This window comes from Schistocerca cancellata, chromosome 9, assembly GCF_023864275.1.
Source record: "Schistocerca cancellata isolate TAMUIC-IGC-003103 chromosome 9, iqSchCanc2.1, whole genome shotgun sequence".
Classification (NCBI taxonomy): Eukaryota; Metazoa; Arthropoda; class Insecta; order Orthoptera; family Acrididae; genus Schistocerca; species Schistocerca cancellata.
Genome location: NC_064634.1, coordinates 510,281,328 through 510,298,177, shown reverse-complemented (window position 1 = coordinate 510,298,177; position 16,850 = coordinate 510,281,328). Strand labels below are relative to the sequence as shown.

Here is a 16,850-nt window from a genome sequence, read left to right as displayed (position 1 = left end):
AGCTTTTGACAATGTTGACTGGAATACTCTCTTTCAAATTCTAAAGGTGGCAGGTGTAAAATACAGGGAGCGAAAGGCAATTTACAATTTGTACAGAAACCAGATGGCAGTTATAAGAGTCGAGGGGCATGAGAGGGAAGCAGCGGTTGGGAAGGGAGTGGGACAGGGTTGTAGCCTCTCCCCAATGTTATTCAATCTGTATATTGAGCAAGCAGTAAAGGAAACAAAAGAAAAATTTGGAGTAGGTATTAAAATCCATGGAGAAGAAATAAAAACTTTGAGGTTCGCCGATGACATTGTAATTCTGTCAGAGACAGGAAAGGACTTGGAAGAGCAGTTGAACGGAATGGACAGTGTCTTGAAGGGAGGATATAAGATGAACATCAACAAAAGCAAAACGAGGATAATGGAATGTAGTCGAAGTAAGTCGGGTGATGCTGAGGGTATTAGATTAGGAAGTGAGACACTTAAGGTAGTAAAGGAGTTTTGCTATTTGGGGAGCAAAATAACTGATGATGGTCGAAGTAGAGAGGATATAAAATGTAGACTGGCAATGGCAAGGAAAGCGTTTCTGAAGAAGAGAAATTTGTTAACATCGAGTATAGATTTAAGTGTCAGGAAGTCATTTCTGAAAGTATTTGTATAGAGTGTAGCTATGTATGGAAGTGAAACATGGACGGTAAATAGTTTGGACAAGAAGAGAATAGAAGCTTTTGAAATGTGGTGCTACAGAAGAATGCTGAAGATTAGATGGGTAGATCACATAACTAATGAGGAGGTATTGAATAGGATTGGGGAGAAGAGAAGTTTGTGGCACAACTTGACCAGAAGAAGGGATCGGTTGGTAGGACATGTTCTGAGGCATCAAGGGATCACCAATTTAGTATTGGAAGGCAGCGTGGAGGGTAAAAATCGTAGGGGGAGACCAAGAGATGAATACACTAAGCAGATTCAGAAGGATGTAGGTTGCAGTAGGTACTGGGAGATGAAGAAGCTTGCACAGGATAGAGTAGCATGGAGAGCTGCATCAAACCAGTCTCAGGACTGAAGACAACAACAACAACAACATTGGCAAACGTCCATCCACCCTGTCCCCACACCGTGGTCTAGTGGCTAGCGTTGCTGCCTCTGGATCACAGGGTCCCGGGTTCGATTTCTGGCAGGGTTTTGGATTTTTTCTGCCCGAGGAATGGGTGTTTGTGTTGTCCTCATCATTTCATCATCATCATCATTTGTGACAGTGACTGGACTGGAATGCGAATAAAAAAAGGGCTGTGTAAAAATTAGGAATTTGTACGGGGTTTGATGACCGCGTAGTTGACCGCCTTACAAGCCAAACATAATCATCATCATCGTCCATCCACCCCTTCTCAATAAATATCAAATCAGTGCTGTTGTCATCTCCAATAACTCCACACAAATGGATCTGAGCACTATGGGACTTAACATCTGAGGTCATCAGTCCCCTAATAACTTAGAACTACTTAAACCTAACTAACCTAAGGACAACACACACATCCATGCCCGAGCCAGGATTCGAACCTGTGACGGTAGCGGTCGCGCGCCTAGAACCGGTCGGCCACTCCGGCCGACAACTCCACACAGCAGATAGAGAGATTTGAGCCTCGAGAAGCTGATTCCTGTGACTTTATACCAGGTCGTGTACGAACAGGACGGCATCGCTCTTGAACGGAAGCTGGACACCACAGAATGCTGCAGCAATTTTCCTGTCCCTGTTGACTCTGGCTCCACATCAAGCAAGCCTATGTTGTTTGTGCTATGGTGTCAGTGGCAAGCGTCACATGGCAACTAGAGACCTCAACACAGCCTCCCGACGGTTCGTGGTGACACTCCGGCTGTCACCAGTGGCCGGATTCAACTGCTGACGTCCGTCCATTCGTCAGAGCCACTCCAACAACTCGTCTTCTAGACTTCGTAGAAGGAGGCGTGAGTAGCGTCCATTCTGTCCAGGAATTGTGGCCGTTTAGCGTTTCACAGCTGTCACATATACGCATGACGATACCCACATCAACTCTGATTTCATAGATATTACTCAATGCACGTTATTTGATATGGGCATGTACGATAAAGTGCTGCGCTAAGGACGAAAGTAACTTTCACATGATGTGTCACCGTAAGTTAACATTGTTCGATGATAACTAGGACCATACACCGAGAAAATTGCTGCAGCATAATATAGACGATAAATAAAAGAAACTGCTATGAGAGGAACAGAAACGACACTTTTGTAGAAAGACAACACTTCCATTGAAATCACCGCGATTTATGATGGTCCCCTGGACATTAAAAAAGATGGGTCACGGTTGTTGTGACCGCCACGGGTGGTAGTGTATGTTCTCCAACGTGCACGCCTATATGGCCACAAAGTTGGTGTGGTGTTCTGTGGCAGGATGTTGCCTTCCTCCACCGGCACGGTTGACAAACTGCTGGGTGGTGAACGCTGCTTGCAAAAGGACTGCAATACGTCTTCCATCCGCATCCCACAGGTGCTCGATGGCAATCCTGTTAAACTGTTGACGTATGCTCATATGGAGAGAGCTGAGAACTCCTAATATGACAAGCAGCGTTGCCGAACTTGACCGGTTTGGTTCTCCAATCGTCACGATGTGGGGTGGCATGATGTTACATTGGCGTTTTCCTTTTTTTGAGTTATGAGTCTCCTGACTCGTTTGATGCGACATGCGACGCGCCACAAATTTCTCTCCTGTGCCATCCTCTTCATCTCAGAATAGCACTTACGTCCTCAATTACTTGCTGGATGTATTCCACTCTCTGCAGCTTTTGCCCTCTACTCCTCTCTCTAGTTCCAAGGAAGGCACTCCCTGACGCTTTAATAGATGATGTCTTATCATCCTGTCCTCCTTGTCAGTATTTCCACATATTCCTTTCCTCTCTGATTCTGCGAAGAACCTCATCATTCCTTACCTTATCAGTCCACCTAATTTTCAACGTTCGTCTATTCCGGTTTTCCTACAGCCCATGTTTCACTACCATAAAATGTTGTGCTCCAAACGTACATTCTCAAAAATTTCTTCCTCAAATTAACTCCTATGTTAGACGCTAGTAGACTTCTCTTGGCCAGGAATGCCCTATTTGTCATTGCTAGTCTGCTTTTTATGTCCTCTTTCATTAGTTATTTTGCTACCTAGGTAGCAGAATTCCTTATTTCATCTACTTCTTAACCATCAATCCTGGTGCTAAGTTTCTCGCTGTTCTCATTTCTGCTACTTGTCATTACTTTCGTCTTTCTTCGATTTACACTCAATCCATATTCTGTTCTCATTGGACTGTCCATTAAGTTCGGCACATCATGTACTTCTTCACTTTCACTCAGGATAGCAATGTCATCAGAGGAGCTTATCGTTGATATCCTTTGACCTTTAATGTTAATTCCACTCCTAAACCTTTCTTTTATTTCCATCATTGCTTCTTCGATTTACAAACTGAACAGTGGGCGAAAGACTACATCCCTGTCTTACACCCTTTATAATCCGAGCACCTCGTTCTTAGTCGTCCACTCTTATTATTCCCTCTTGACTCTTGTACGTATTGTATATTACCCGTCTCTCTCTATAGTTTACCCCTATTTTTTCATAATTTCGACATCTTGCAACATTTTACACTGCCGAATCCGTTTTCCAGGTCGACAAAGCCTATGAACGTCTCTTGAGTTTTCTTTAGTCTTGCTGCCATTATCAATCGCAACGTCAGAAATGCCCCTCTGGTGCCTTTACCTTTCCTGAAGCCAAACTGATCGTCATCTAACACACCCTCGATTTTCTTTTCCATTCTTCTGTATGTTATTCTTGTCACTTACTTGGATGCATCAGCTGTTAAGTTGATTGTGTGATAATTCTCGCACTTGTCAGCTCTTGCAGTCTTGCATATTTTTCGAGTCAGATACATTCTACACGCTAATGTGAATAGTCGTTTTGTTGCCACTTCCCCCAGTTATTTTAGAAATTATGTTGGAATGTTATCTATCCCTTCTGTCTTATTTGGTCTCAAGTCCTGCAAAGTTCTCTTAAATTCTGATTCTAATACTGGATGCCCTGTCTCTTCTAAATCCACTCCTGTTTCTTCTTCTATCACATCAGAGGTCTTCAATGTACTCTTTCCACCTATCCGCTGTCTCCTCTGCATTTAACAGTGGAATTCCCGTTCCACTCTTAATGTTACCACACTTGCTTTTAATTTCACCAAAGGTCGTTTTGACTTTCCAATACGCTGAGTCAGTTCTGACAATCATTTCTTTTCCGATATGTTCACATGTTTAGTGCAGGCATGCAGTCTTAGCTTCCCTGCACTTCCTATTTATTTCATTCTTCAGCGACTTGTATTTCTGTATTGCTCAATTTCCCTGATCATTTTTTTACTTCCTTCTTTCATCTATCAGCTAAAGTATTTCTTCTGTATCCATGGTTTCTTCGCAGTTACCTTCTTTGTACCTATGTTTTTCTTCCCAGCTTCTGTGACTTCCGTTTATAGAGATGTCCATTCCTCTTTAACTGCACTGCCTACTGCGCTATTCCTCAGTGCTGTATCTATAAACTTAGATAACTTCAAACATGTCTCTCTGTTCCTTATTAATCCCACTCCTTTCCGTTTTGATTCTTTCTGAGACCTACTCCCCTCATCACTACTAAATTGTGATCTGAGTCTATATCTGCTCCTGGGTAAGCCTTACAATCCAGTATCTGATTTCAGAATCTCTGTCTGATCTTACTGAAATCTTCCCGTATCACCCGGCCTTTTTCAAGTATACCTCCACCTCTTGTGATTCTTGATGAGCGTATTCGCTATTACCAGCTGAAATTTATTACAGAAAATTAGTCTTTCTCCTCTCTCATTCGTTATCCCAATCCCATATTCTCCTGTAACCTTTTCTTCTACTGCTTCCCCTGCAACTGCATTCCAATCCCCGAGGACTATTAGATTTTCATCTCCTCTTACCCTTTCAGTATGCTCATATAGTTTTCATCTTCAGCTTGCGGCGTCGGCATGTATACCTGCACTAACGTTGTCGATGTCGATTTGCTGTCGATTCTGATCAGAATCGACAGCAGAGAGTCCTTAGAAAATTTGGTCCATTAACAAAGGAGGTGGCTTCAAAACACGTTTTGACCTATACTTGAGTATTGCTCATCAGTGTGGGATCCGTACCAGGTCGGCTTGACAGAGGAGATAGAGAAGATCCAAAGAAGAGCGGCGCGTTTCGTCACAGGGTTATTTGGTAAGCGTGATAGAGTTACGGAGATGTTTAGCAAACTCAAGTGGCAGACTCTGCAAGAGAGGCGCTCTGCATCGCGGTGTACCTTGCTATCCAGGTTTTCTGGATGAGTATCGAATATATTGCTTCCCCCTACTTATACCTCCCGAGGAGATCACGAATGTAAAATTAGAGCTATTCGAGCACGCACGGAGGCTTTCCGGCAGCCGTTCTTCCCGCGAACCATACGCGACTGGAATAGGAAAGGGAGGTAATGACAGTGGCACGTAAAGTGCCCTCCGCCACACACCGTTGGGTGGCTTGGGGAGTATAAATGTAGATGTAGATGTACAACCCTAGCACTGAATTGTTCACAGTAAGTCACCCTCTGCCCTTTCTTCCTATTCATAACGCCTTACTTCCGTTATACAATTTTCTGCAGCTATTGATATTACCCTATACTCGTCCGACCAGAAATCCTCGTCTTCTTTCCATTTCACTTCACTGCCCCTACTATAACTAGATTGAGCATTTGCATTTCCCTACCGCGTTCAGGCTTTTGACATTTCACGTCCCGACTAGCAGAACGTTATTCTTTCGTTGATTATTCAGTCTTTTTCTGCCCCTTGGCAGTCCCCTCCCGGGGATTCTAATGGGAAACTATTCCGGAATGGAATGAAATTTTCACTCTGCAGCGGAGTGTGCGCTGATATGAAACTTCCTGGCAGATTAAAACTGTGTGCGGACCGAGACTCGAACTCGGGACCTTTGCCTTTCGCGGGCAATTGCTCTACCGACTGAGCTACCCAAGCACGACTGACGCCCCGTCCCCACAGCTTTAATTCCGCCAGTACCTCGTGTCCTACCTTCCAAACTTCACAGAAGCGCTTCTGCGAACCATGCAGAACTAGCACTCCTGGAATGTTTTGCTAATAGAGAGATCATGATGACACATTTTCAATTACAGGCCCCATGTCCTGTGGATACACGTTACGTGTCTTTAATGCTGTGGTTTCCATTGCATCGTCATGCCGTTGATCATTGCCGATTCTTCCGCCTTTAATGGCAAGTTTGCACCCCACGGACAAGAGTGTGCCCTGAATCTCTGTCCGCTACTCCACCCTCTTTGACAAGGCCATTGGTAGAATGAGGGTGACTTCTTATGCCAGAAGAATTCGGCCCCAATGCTGATTATTAATTACAATTTAAGCGGTGGCGGGTTTCGAACTTAGAACCGATGTCACACGAGCTCTTGCAATGAGAGCATGCGCTGCCGTCCGTGGCCTTCGGGATCTAATAAGAACCCAGTCCCGCCTTCGGTAATATCCAGAGGACCACAACGAGTCGCGCTGTTTTCATTGTAACTGTCTTCTTTGAACAAAAGTATCATTTCTGTTCGTCTCATTGTGTATTTCTTTCAGATCTTATTTACTATATCGTAGCGCTTTTTTTATGTGTATCGTCCCAGTTTCATCATGCTACTTTACTTGGCAGTGACACTCCACCTCCGTCCTGAAGTTGTGCACACCAGTGAATATGCCTCTGATGGTGGACTCTACGTCCGGATACTACCCTGTCAATTACATACTTTACATGCAGCCTGCGGTGTACAGCAAGATGTCTTTGTACAAACTGCCTGTTGGCTTCTGTCTCGGGTTCTTCGGCCGACGTTCATCTAATGATTTTTCTGACGTTTCGCCAGCACGAGTGGCTGGCATTGTCAAAGCTTCACCCTCCATTGCCGGTGGAGCACTGGAGCCGAGCTTGCGGCCGCAGACTATATGTACCTGGCGCGCCAACGTCCGAGGGCTTCTCCGCGGTCATTTCCGATGCGGTTCTCCTCTTCTACCTGCGACGGTCGTTCCCTGCTGTACGGGAAGCCAGGATTTGTTTAACTTAAGGCTTTCGTCCTTCTTGTTGAAACTGTTCGCGTGTTTTTGTATTTCTACAGCTTCTCTAAACAAGCGCGTGTGATAGTTCTTCTCTACAGCCAGAACTTCCGTGTCGGCGAATTTTATTACGTCGGTCTCATTCAGTGCGTGCTCTGCCACGGCCGATTTCTGCACCTGCCCCAACCTGCAGTGTCGCTTATGCTCTTTGATCCTGCTGGTAATGGATCGTCCAGTCATTCCGACATAAACTTTTCCGCATGTGCATGGTATACGGTATATTCCCGACATTGCAAGTGGGTCTCTTTTCTCCTTCGCCGATCTAAGACACTCTTTGATATTCCTTGTCGGTTTGAAAATCGCCTTTACGCCGTGTTTGCGCAATATACGGCCGATTCTGTCCGTCACTCTGGGAATGTATGGCAGAAAGGCCGTACCCGACATTTCTTTTTCTGATTCCTTACTTCGCCGAATGTTTGGCTCTGTTACACTTCTAATATAATTTGTGGAGTACCCATTGCTCCTCAGAACACTTTCCAGGGGTTGCATTTCGTGTCTGAGGTGCGTTACGAGCGTACTAATCGTGCCTCTTTTCTGGCTCGGATAGTGGTTTGACAGTTTGTGGAGGTATCTGTCCGTGTGTGTCGGTTTTCGATACACGTTGTGTGTCCCAGGTTTTCGCCATCCCTTGTGACGAGCACATCTAGAAATGGCAGTTTCTTGTCCTTTTCTACTTCCATGGTAAATTTTATGTTGGCACGGAGGCTGTTCAAGTGTCTTAGGAAATCACCGAGCTGTTCTTCACCATGGCTCCACGCAAAAGTGTCATCGACGTATCTGTAGCACACCTTAGGTTTGCAAGTCGCCAAGTCCAGTGTCCTTTACCAGTTTGTTCAATGGGAACACAAAGACAAAAAACTTCTCCTCACAGGCCTTTCCAAATTCTTGCGACGAAAATTCCTTCCAGCGGCACAATTAAAAACACGAACGCAACTCATTTGTGCGCGTTTCTGGCTCCAGCTCGACAGGCGAGTATAGGTAACAAGTACATGACAGTGAACATCGTGGGAAAGTTGTTATGTGGCAGTCCAGATGCGGGCGGATGAAAAGATTGTCAGACGTCCCAGTGAAGCAAATAAACGCCGTCTGGTGTTACTGGGGCGTCTGCTTCATCACTCGACAGCCTCCATTCTGAACTGGTGGCCACGAAGAGCTCGACGCCGACAGATCGAAGACGGCGCCAGCAGGTCTTTTCAGAGCTTCCCACAGGCGCTCAGGTTTAACGAGATCTCTTGGCGCTGAAAGAGGAGGAGGCGCTAATGAACGACCGTACCGGGAGTAGCGAAACTCCGGACAGGTGAACGGATCGGCGTTCAGTTGGAGTTCTCTCCAAGTCGGGCTGCAGCCTTGTTAAGGAAAATTCCGTTTACGAAAGGAAGCGCCAGCAAATCAGGACTATTTTACAACCTATTCGACGCGTTTATCAGGGCAAATTAGTATCCGTATTTCCAAAAATTCTCCACTGATACCCACAAAAGACGTCGATAGAATTTTGGTGCCTGCACGCACGTAACTAACACTACAAATGAGAATTCCGCTTCTAATGACTGCGACGTCGTCGGGACGTTGAACTGTTACGTTCCATCACTGTGCTGCTATGAACATTCGTGTGAGTTATACGACGAGTAACTTGTTTGGAGTATTGAGAACAACTGTTAGCCACGGGCCGCCTGCTTTGAATAGCGTCATTCCTGCCCAGTTTGCAATAATTTTTCTGAATGGATACGATTCGGGAAACGATTCCTGAGCGGATAAGGAGCAAAAATGGTGAGAAGGTCATATACCGTAAATGCGTTTTAAGGGAAGTACACCCACTTAAAGGTGGAGATAAAAGATCTTTGAAGGTGTACGATACAATGATCGAAAGCACACATCAGAACAGAGTAATCAAGTGTGAATTTTCTGCGTGTGTTAGTGTTTTAGCTCCACACTCAAGTCGGGAACCGAGGTGGAGCATCGTACCATCGTATAGGAACCAGATTACCCTACGTACATCCAAAGGCAAGTGTTCCAGCGGGGGACGTAGGCTAACCCGCAATGCAGATACCTGTCGCCTTTGAAGTGCTGTGTAAGGATGTCGGATCGCACGGGGCAGTCGCCAATAACCCGCGTCCGCACACGCAGGCTGAACCGATGCTGACAGCTCGCAGGCACACCGCGGTGACCTGTGCGACGAACCAGTGACAGAGCTGTCGCTCAGGAGGCAACTCGGTAGGTGTGCGTTGCGAGTGACACGGGCAGTGGGGGTCGTCCGGCTGACCACATGCCGGCTATTGATACCGGGGTCACTGTCACAGACCTCAACCTTCAACCTCTTTCGGAACCCATTTCCAGCCGCACGATCTTTTCTTGCTCTTTATCGTCACTGGGACCCTTGCCTATAGTTCTTCCCCTTTCAACAAAATCATCCCGTGTCGAAAGCAACAGTAAACAGGACGATCGAAACAAAGAACATATCAGACGTATATCAGCACAAGCGAAGGAAATATTCTTCAATAAAAAACTTTTGCTTGGGTCACAAATACGCCGATTTGGAAATAAGTAGAAGGTGCGGAGAGTATGCTGCTGGAAAAAGAATGAAAGAATTGGTGTGAGAAACCAACGATGGTTTTCAATATTTATTGGCAACTATGTTATAGTTTTATGCACGTAACTGGTTTCGACTCAGTCACGAGGCGGTATTGAATGCATTAAGTGTTTATCTTTCGTACACCATGGTCATTTAATGAAACTTAGAACACATGCGTTGTTCTTAGCTGGAGTTAAGATTTGCTACCACCACAAAGCGTTTATGGTGAATGCTATTTCCGTTTCAGGGCCTACAAGTCACCGCTATGATTAGCCGCCAGGAGACTTAGTATTAGTACTTCTTTCCAGACGGAAAAACTACGAAGCGTATTCGGAAAGTTAGGAACAAATTTTCACGAATGCATCGCTATCTATCGATGGTTTACGAAGCAACAGGCGAGATTGTTTCGATTCAGCAGTTGTTCGACTGAGTGTTAAAGAAGACAACGGTGGTTTCGATAATCGTTGCTCCCGCCAGTTTGGAAGTGCGTGCTCTAATTCGATTTTTCTATGCTCGAGATGCATACCCGCTCAAATTCGTTTACGGAGCTACATTAATGAGAGGAAGAAACGCTAGACAATCGGGATCAGGCTTCAAAAGTGAGGTCATAAATATATTCGATGGAGAGTGGTGTTGCTGGCCGATTAAGTGTGCAACAAGTGGACCGAAAACTGTGATCTAGAATGGAGACTGGTAGTCAGGTCAATCAATTTCCTCATGTAGGACGCACTGACCGTTGTGACGGGAAAGCTCGGATATAGCAGACTGAGACCGAAGACGCGCAGTCTTACTCCGCTGCCCGCAGCGTGGCTAGGATCCAACATTTCCGATGGGGTCTTTTTGACCACGCGCCATACACTGGCGGCTTCGCACGCAGCCGCTGTGTCCTTTCCTTGCATTTGAAACAAGGAGTCGTTGGACGGCGGGTTGAAGACGACGTAGAAGATTTCTGCTGTCAGCTGGTTCAACTGTCAGGTGGAGAAATTCCGCGTACAGTGGTTCAAGAAACTGCTGCAACCTTACGAAGACTGATTAGGAGTACACGTCGATTATTCGAGGAAATGTAAAGTAGGTCTGCTGGCAGCTGAAGCCGCTGGCAACGGATTTTTCTGGTGAGTATATTTTTTTCACGCACGGAAGGTCCTTATTTTTTAACACCCATCGCACTCGCGTTCCTCAGCTCTTAGGTGTAGCGTCCACGTGTGACTTACTTCCAGTTTATCTGTCTTCCCTCAGCTCCAGGTCACGGAAACAGAAGCTCCGTAGTAAAAAATTTCGACCTCCCGTTTGGTCTCTGACCTTTTGTGAGCCAATAGTGGTCTGCACTAACACCCGGTTGGCCTTTAGCTCTCCCAGGCAACGATAATGCCGAGGTATTTATTTTTACTTCCAGGAAGTGGAGATAGGAGGGCGAGTGAGTGTCCTTAGTGTGCTCTGCGAGCAGTAAGCGAGCCTCACTCAGATGTTGATACTCGGTTGTTAGCAGCCGCCACTTGCAACATCGCTCCTAGTTACTGGTACAGGAAGAACAGCCTTTCTGCACACAACATATTTCATGAACTATACCGGCTGAACTATTGGCACGGGCGAAGGGGATTTCGGCTTAGAAAGAACCTCATAGTGCTTCCTCAGTCAGCCGCTGGCACGCCCGGGTTCCCGGGTTCGATTCCCAGCGGGGTCAGGGATTTTCCCTGCCTCGTGATGGCTGGGTGTTGTGTGCTGTCCTTAGGTTAGTTAGGTTTAAGTAGTTCTAAGTTCTAGGAGACTGATGACCAAAGATGTTAAGTCCCATAGTGCTCAGAGCCATTTGAACCATTTTGAATCAGCCGCTGGCACAAACATTTCGTTTGCCGCTTGTCGATCAGCTTCAGCCCCATGGCTCCCAATAGTCTGATGGCTATCAATGAAATATGATCGTGGACGTGGCAATCGTTATTCTTGAAACTACTGAACTTTGTAAATGCTTGCTCCGAATATAGTAACAAACCAAAAAATAGGTAAACTGCAATGTTATGCCATTATTTAAAAGAGGGGCCGCAGAACTCTAGGTGCGAGATGTATGCGAAACTAACAACAAATAGAGTAAAGATAATTTCAGAGACCTTTCTTGCAGAAGAACAGAGTGGGTTTCTGATGAGAAGATCGTGCTTGGTTACTGCTTTTCCAGTCTGCCAAATTATCGAAAAACATAGAGAATAAAATCATAACACATATACATCCTTTATCGCATATGAGAAAGCGTTGGGAAATTTAGAAAAGAACGGTACACCTGAGTGTGTTTGAGAATATATACATACACAACAAAATCAAAGAACAAAAAGGTAGAAGGTTTGAGAAAACCATCTCTCAGGGACTGAGAAAAAGCTGTTTAATATGTATGTATACTTAGAGGAAGTCGTAAAAGTATGGCAGAATAAGGCATTGCACCATTATTAGTTTAATAATGAAGCTGAAAGTACACTCCCGTTTGAAGACGATCAAATAGCGGAATCGGAAGTTAAAATACAAACACCAGTTTGGTCTCTGCATAATGCCATTCAACGGTATCACTTGCTCCGTCTCCAGCGTAACAAGCATATGTTGCTAGACTAGGGACATAATTTACTTTGTCTTAAAGGTTTTCCTTGGCCTTTGAAATGTGGGAAGTTTGAAGGAGAAGCTCTGTATTATGTAGGAGACATTGCACCATCTCAGACATATTGTCTCCTCTGGCTTGTGAAAAAATCGAGCCGTGCCGCTGTATAGCCCTCCGGTAGTAAAATTGTACACTAGCCGATCAGAAGCCCGTCCACACACGGTGAGAATTTCTTCTGCTTATCTTAGTGCTCGCCAAATCTTACCTTGGTCACCAAGGTAGCCGGTTCACTCCCGAACTGAGAACTTTCGAAGCACTATGGGCAGCGCTCTCCAACCAAGTCGGGATTTTTACGATCTAACGTGCCAATTGTACAGAATTTGGCACGATATCCCTGACAAAGAAATCCGTCAATTTTTTCAATCAATGACAAGCGTAAAGGCCAGAGGTGAACCAATGCGTCATTGATTTGTTAAATTTGTGAAGCTCGTTCTCTAGAAAAAAAAAAAAAAAAAAAAAAAAAAAAAAAAAAAAAAAAAAATTCTCACAATGTAGTCATTTGTTTGACCTGCATATGTAGATCGTCCCATTCGGAGAATTCCTTCATCGTGGATCGTTTTTTTTTTTATTAAGTCAAGAAATACTATACCTATCTGACTGCCTTTATCCATTTCTCTCAGCATGTCAAGTGAGAAAAGTGCAAATTGTGTTTTGCATGACCGATGTTCTCGGAATCCGTGGTTGTTGCCGGTCTGAATGGCCAAGCGGTTCTAGGCGCTACAGTCTGGAACCGCGCGACCGCTACGGTAGGAGGTTCGAATCCTGCCTCGGGCATCGGTGTGTGTGATGTCCTTAGGTTAGTTATGTTTAAGTAGTTCTAAGTTCTAGGGGACTGATGACCTGAGAAGTTAAGTCCCATAGTGCTCAGAGCCATTTGAACCATTTGAACCGTGGTTGTTGGAACCGAGTAGGTAATACTGTGGACATACCTGAAGCGCCTGAAAGTGCAGTTTTCGGCATTTGTGTGACACACAGCCGTGAATCTAACACTCCAGGGACAATTCGTGTTGCGCTTCTTTTCACACGTTGAGTATCTGCTGTTTGTCGAAATCGGTATAGGACCCACAGCGTCGAGCAATATTATTAGTTGTGAACGTTTCGAACAAGATGTTTCTTCCTCAGCATCGGGCGTGAATCCCTGCCGCGGCGGCAGGGCGTCCCGGTACGTGCCGCCTGCCGAAGGCGGCGGATCGTGCGCGCTGAATAATGCAGAGGGCAGCCGCCGCCCACACGCCTCGCCGACACACAGAGCGCCGGCCACGGGCCCTGCTACCGACGCCGCCCACTTTGCGTAACCACCGACGAAAGCTCAGCGGTTTGACAGTGCGGGAATTACTGACAAACCTTGGCAACTGGAGGCTGCTACACTTTGGAGAAACGTCACATTTAAACGTCCAAGACCTGATGATCAGAAAACTTCGTTATCTTACAGTCCACCCCTCTTCCACGTGCTCTTATGTGACATATATTTCACACACAAACCCTCATACGTAGACTATATACCGCGTGTCTCTCTTGAGAGTTATCAGGTGCGTTTTCTCTGGTGTTTCAGCAAACTCTACAGTTTCGCTTTTGTGGTGAGTAGCTGGAGTCAGCCCAAACAAATACTGCTCATTACATGTTTCATGCGACATCCACTGTCGACTACACTCCACTGCTTCTGTGTCGATAGCTACCGCGCGCTACGGCCGCAGGTTCGAATCCTGCCTGGGGCATGCATGTGTGTGATGTGCTTAGGGTCGTTAGGTTTAAGTAGTTCTAAGTTCTAGGGGACTGATGACCTGAGAAGTTAAGTCCCATAGTGCTCAGAGCCATTTGAACCATTTTTTGATAGCTACCGCCATCGAGAAGCACTGCTCAGTGGCTAGTAGAGTACTGGTTATCTTCCTGTTTTAGTATTACTCTCACTAAGTAACGATGAGAAGAGTATCGCGCTATACTAATTTGGGACTGCTCCGTCCAAAGGGCACGTAAAACCAGTAAATCGGTTCGTTTGTAACGGGAAACAAACCGACGATTTCCGTCGACACTAGGCGTGACATGAGACACTTGATGAGCAGTACTGTCTGGACTGTTCTTGGGCTGAAGTGTTTCGTCGACCAGTTGGCCCACAGGGACCTAGGCGCACCGAGTACGTCGGCCTACGGAGGTACCACACGAATATGGGACTTTTATAACTATCCCCATAATATTTTAACTATCTCAAGATAGTAATTGAGCTGTAAGTCAGGAATTTGTCTGACTGTTCATAAATTGCCTAAGACGAACTTGGATATTACGAATCTTGAGAAATATCTCAACTTTGTAAGAGCAACGCACTGGTACACAGTAACTATTCTGTCATTGTAACAATATATTCACAATCCTCTGTCCAAGACTAGCTCTGACAATCCAACCTTCCAGTTCAGTCACATGAAGGGCTTATTTCAATAGTGGTACACGCCCATTTTTCTTCATTCTGAGATACAGAGTCCTTAAGTTAAATGAGCGCTGAAAAATCTGCAGTTGAGATACCAGAAATATTCAAGTATATATACGTGAATATTTCTTGTATCTCAAATGCAAACCGGTCGGTGTGGCCGAGCGGTTCTAGGCGCTTCAGTCTGGAACCGCGCGACCGCTGCGGTCGCAGGTTCGAATCCTGCCATGGGCATGGATGTGTCTGATGTCCTTAGGTTAGCTAGGTTTCAGTAGTTCTAAGTTCTAGGGGACTGATGACCTCAGATGTTAAGTTCCATAGTGCTCTGAGCCATTTTCAAATGCAGATTTTGAAGCGCTCATTTAAATTTGGAACTCTGTATCTCAGAATGAACAATAATGGATTTGTACCACTATTGAAAGAAGCCCTTCATATAGTATCGCTATAGTTAAGCAAAGCATACCATCAAGAGTCAAACTACAAAATCACTTCCAATAGAAGCTAAAATCCATCCCACTGTGTTTTCTCATAATGTGTACAGTGAAGTGACACTTGAAATCTCTAAATATCCTTTACAGTCATTACATTAAAAAATAACAGTATATCCTGCCTGCTGCGGCACAGGTCATTACAAAGTCACTTACAGAAGGGAACACGACAGAACATTTTTTTGTCATTTTTCATAATCTTCTTGTGCCCCGGCGGGTTCTTTGGTGGTAGCTTCATTCTCTGCCAGCTGCTATTTACCAGCATCTTCGTTGAGTGTTCGTTGACCAGCAGCGGTCACCTGTAACTTACACTAGGCTATCGACAATGATTTTCAGGTTCTATTAATAACATGAAAACACCTCTTATTCGGACAGTGACTGCCCCTATCAGCTGTCTGTGCAACTTCCCATTCTGACATGCCTACACGCTGTGATCTCTGGGTATATCACGAGGACCATTGAATAAGTACTGTAACACTTACCTTTTTATGAGAGCAGGTTGGTTTTATTCTGACTTCCAGTACAGCGTATTATTCGGCACTTTTATGGCTACAAAATATAATCTCCGCTGAATGTGACGGCCTCGCGCCACTTCAGTCGGAGGGCCGCTGTTTCCTCATGGGAGCTCTCTACTGGACGACGTCGGAGCCGAAGTCTGGCTACTTGAGTAGCCCCCCCCCCCCCCCCTTCACCGACGAACTGCTTCCCGCGGAGTGCAAATTAAAGCCGGAAGGTGCGAAAGCCGGGCTGTACTGTGGGTGAGGAGGAACAGTTCTATTGAGTCCTGTGAGCTCCTACCGGGTGTGCAGACCTGTGTGATGCCTTGCTTTCTCGTGAGAAGTTCGTATGCACTTTTTTGACGACAAACATACTGAAGTCGTGTTCACTGTAGGTCTCTATAGAATTTCCGAAGTGCCTATGAATATCTGCGATGCTCTGGTTTTACACAAAAAAAAAAACCCACCTCAGTTTGAGACGTCATTTTGGAGGCTAGTGCTGTCACATATCGCAACTACATGAAACTATACGGGCTGAAGCGGGAATATTCCACCATCTGGCGCAAAAAATTGAGCATTTTTTCGAGCGAAATTGGCCGAGAAATGATTAAAATAAACGAATGTGAGTAAGAACGAAAACTGTCGTACACGCATACACATGAAACGACCACACAATTACTCTATCGCACAGGCACTCTCACATGCAATGAAACCAATGAGGAGACAAGATAGCTACTCAAGAAATCAAAACAGAGGGAAAACAAAACACAGAAAAGGCACAAGAACAGCACAGGGATATGTGACTGGCTGACCACTTACAAAAAACTTCGGTGAGCCAGCCACCCTGTTGACACACTAAAAACATCTCCCCAAAATCTTGTTAAAAACGTGGGACAATTCACAAAACTTTAAAACGCGAACCACATTTGTTTGATCATTGTATAAAGTAGACTGCAGATCCACCGACAAATCCGCTGCAGTCCGCTGGTCAGCAAATAAAATGCAGTTGAATAAAATGTGGTGCACCGTGATCTGAACGCCACAAGCGCCACACATCGGAGGG

At 45.3% G+C, this 16,850-nt stretch overlaps 1 protein-coding gene and 1 non-coding gene across 4 annotated transcripts in view; one reads left to right on the top strand and one right to left on the bottom strand.

Moving 5' to 3' along the window:
- Positions 1-16,850, top strand: part of LOC126101139 (tau-tubulin kinase homolog Asator) — a 690,846-nt gene that overhangs the window by 76,232 nt on the left and 597,764 nt on the right. The window lies entirely within an intron of this gene.
- Trnas-cga (transfer RNA serine (anticodon CGA)) lies at positions 5,969-6,044 on the bottom strand. The gene has a single exon. It is a non-coding gene; the product is annotated as a tRNA-Ser (tRNA).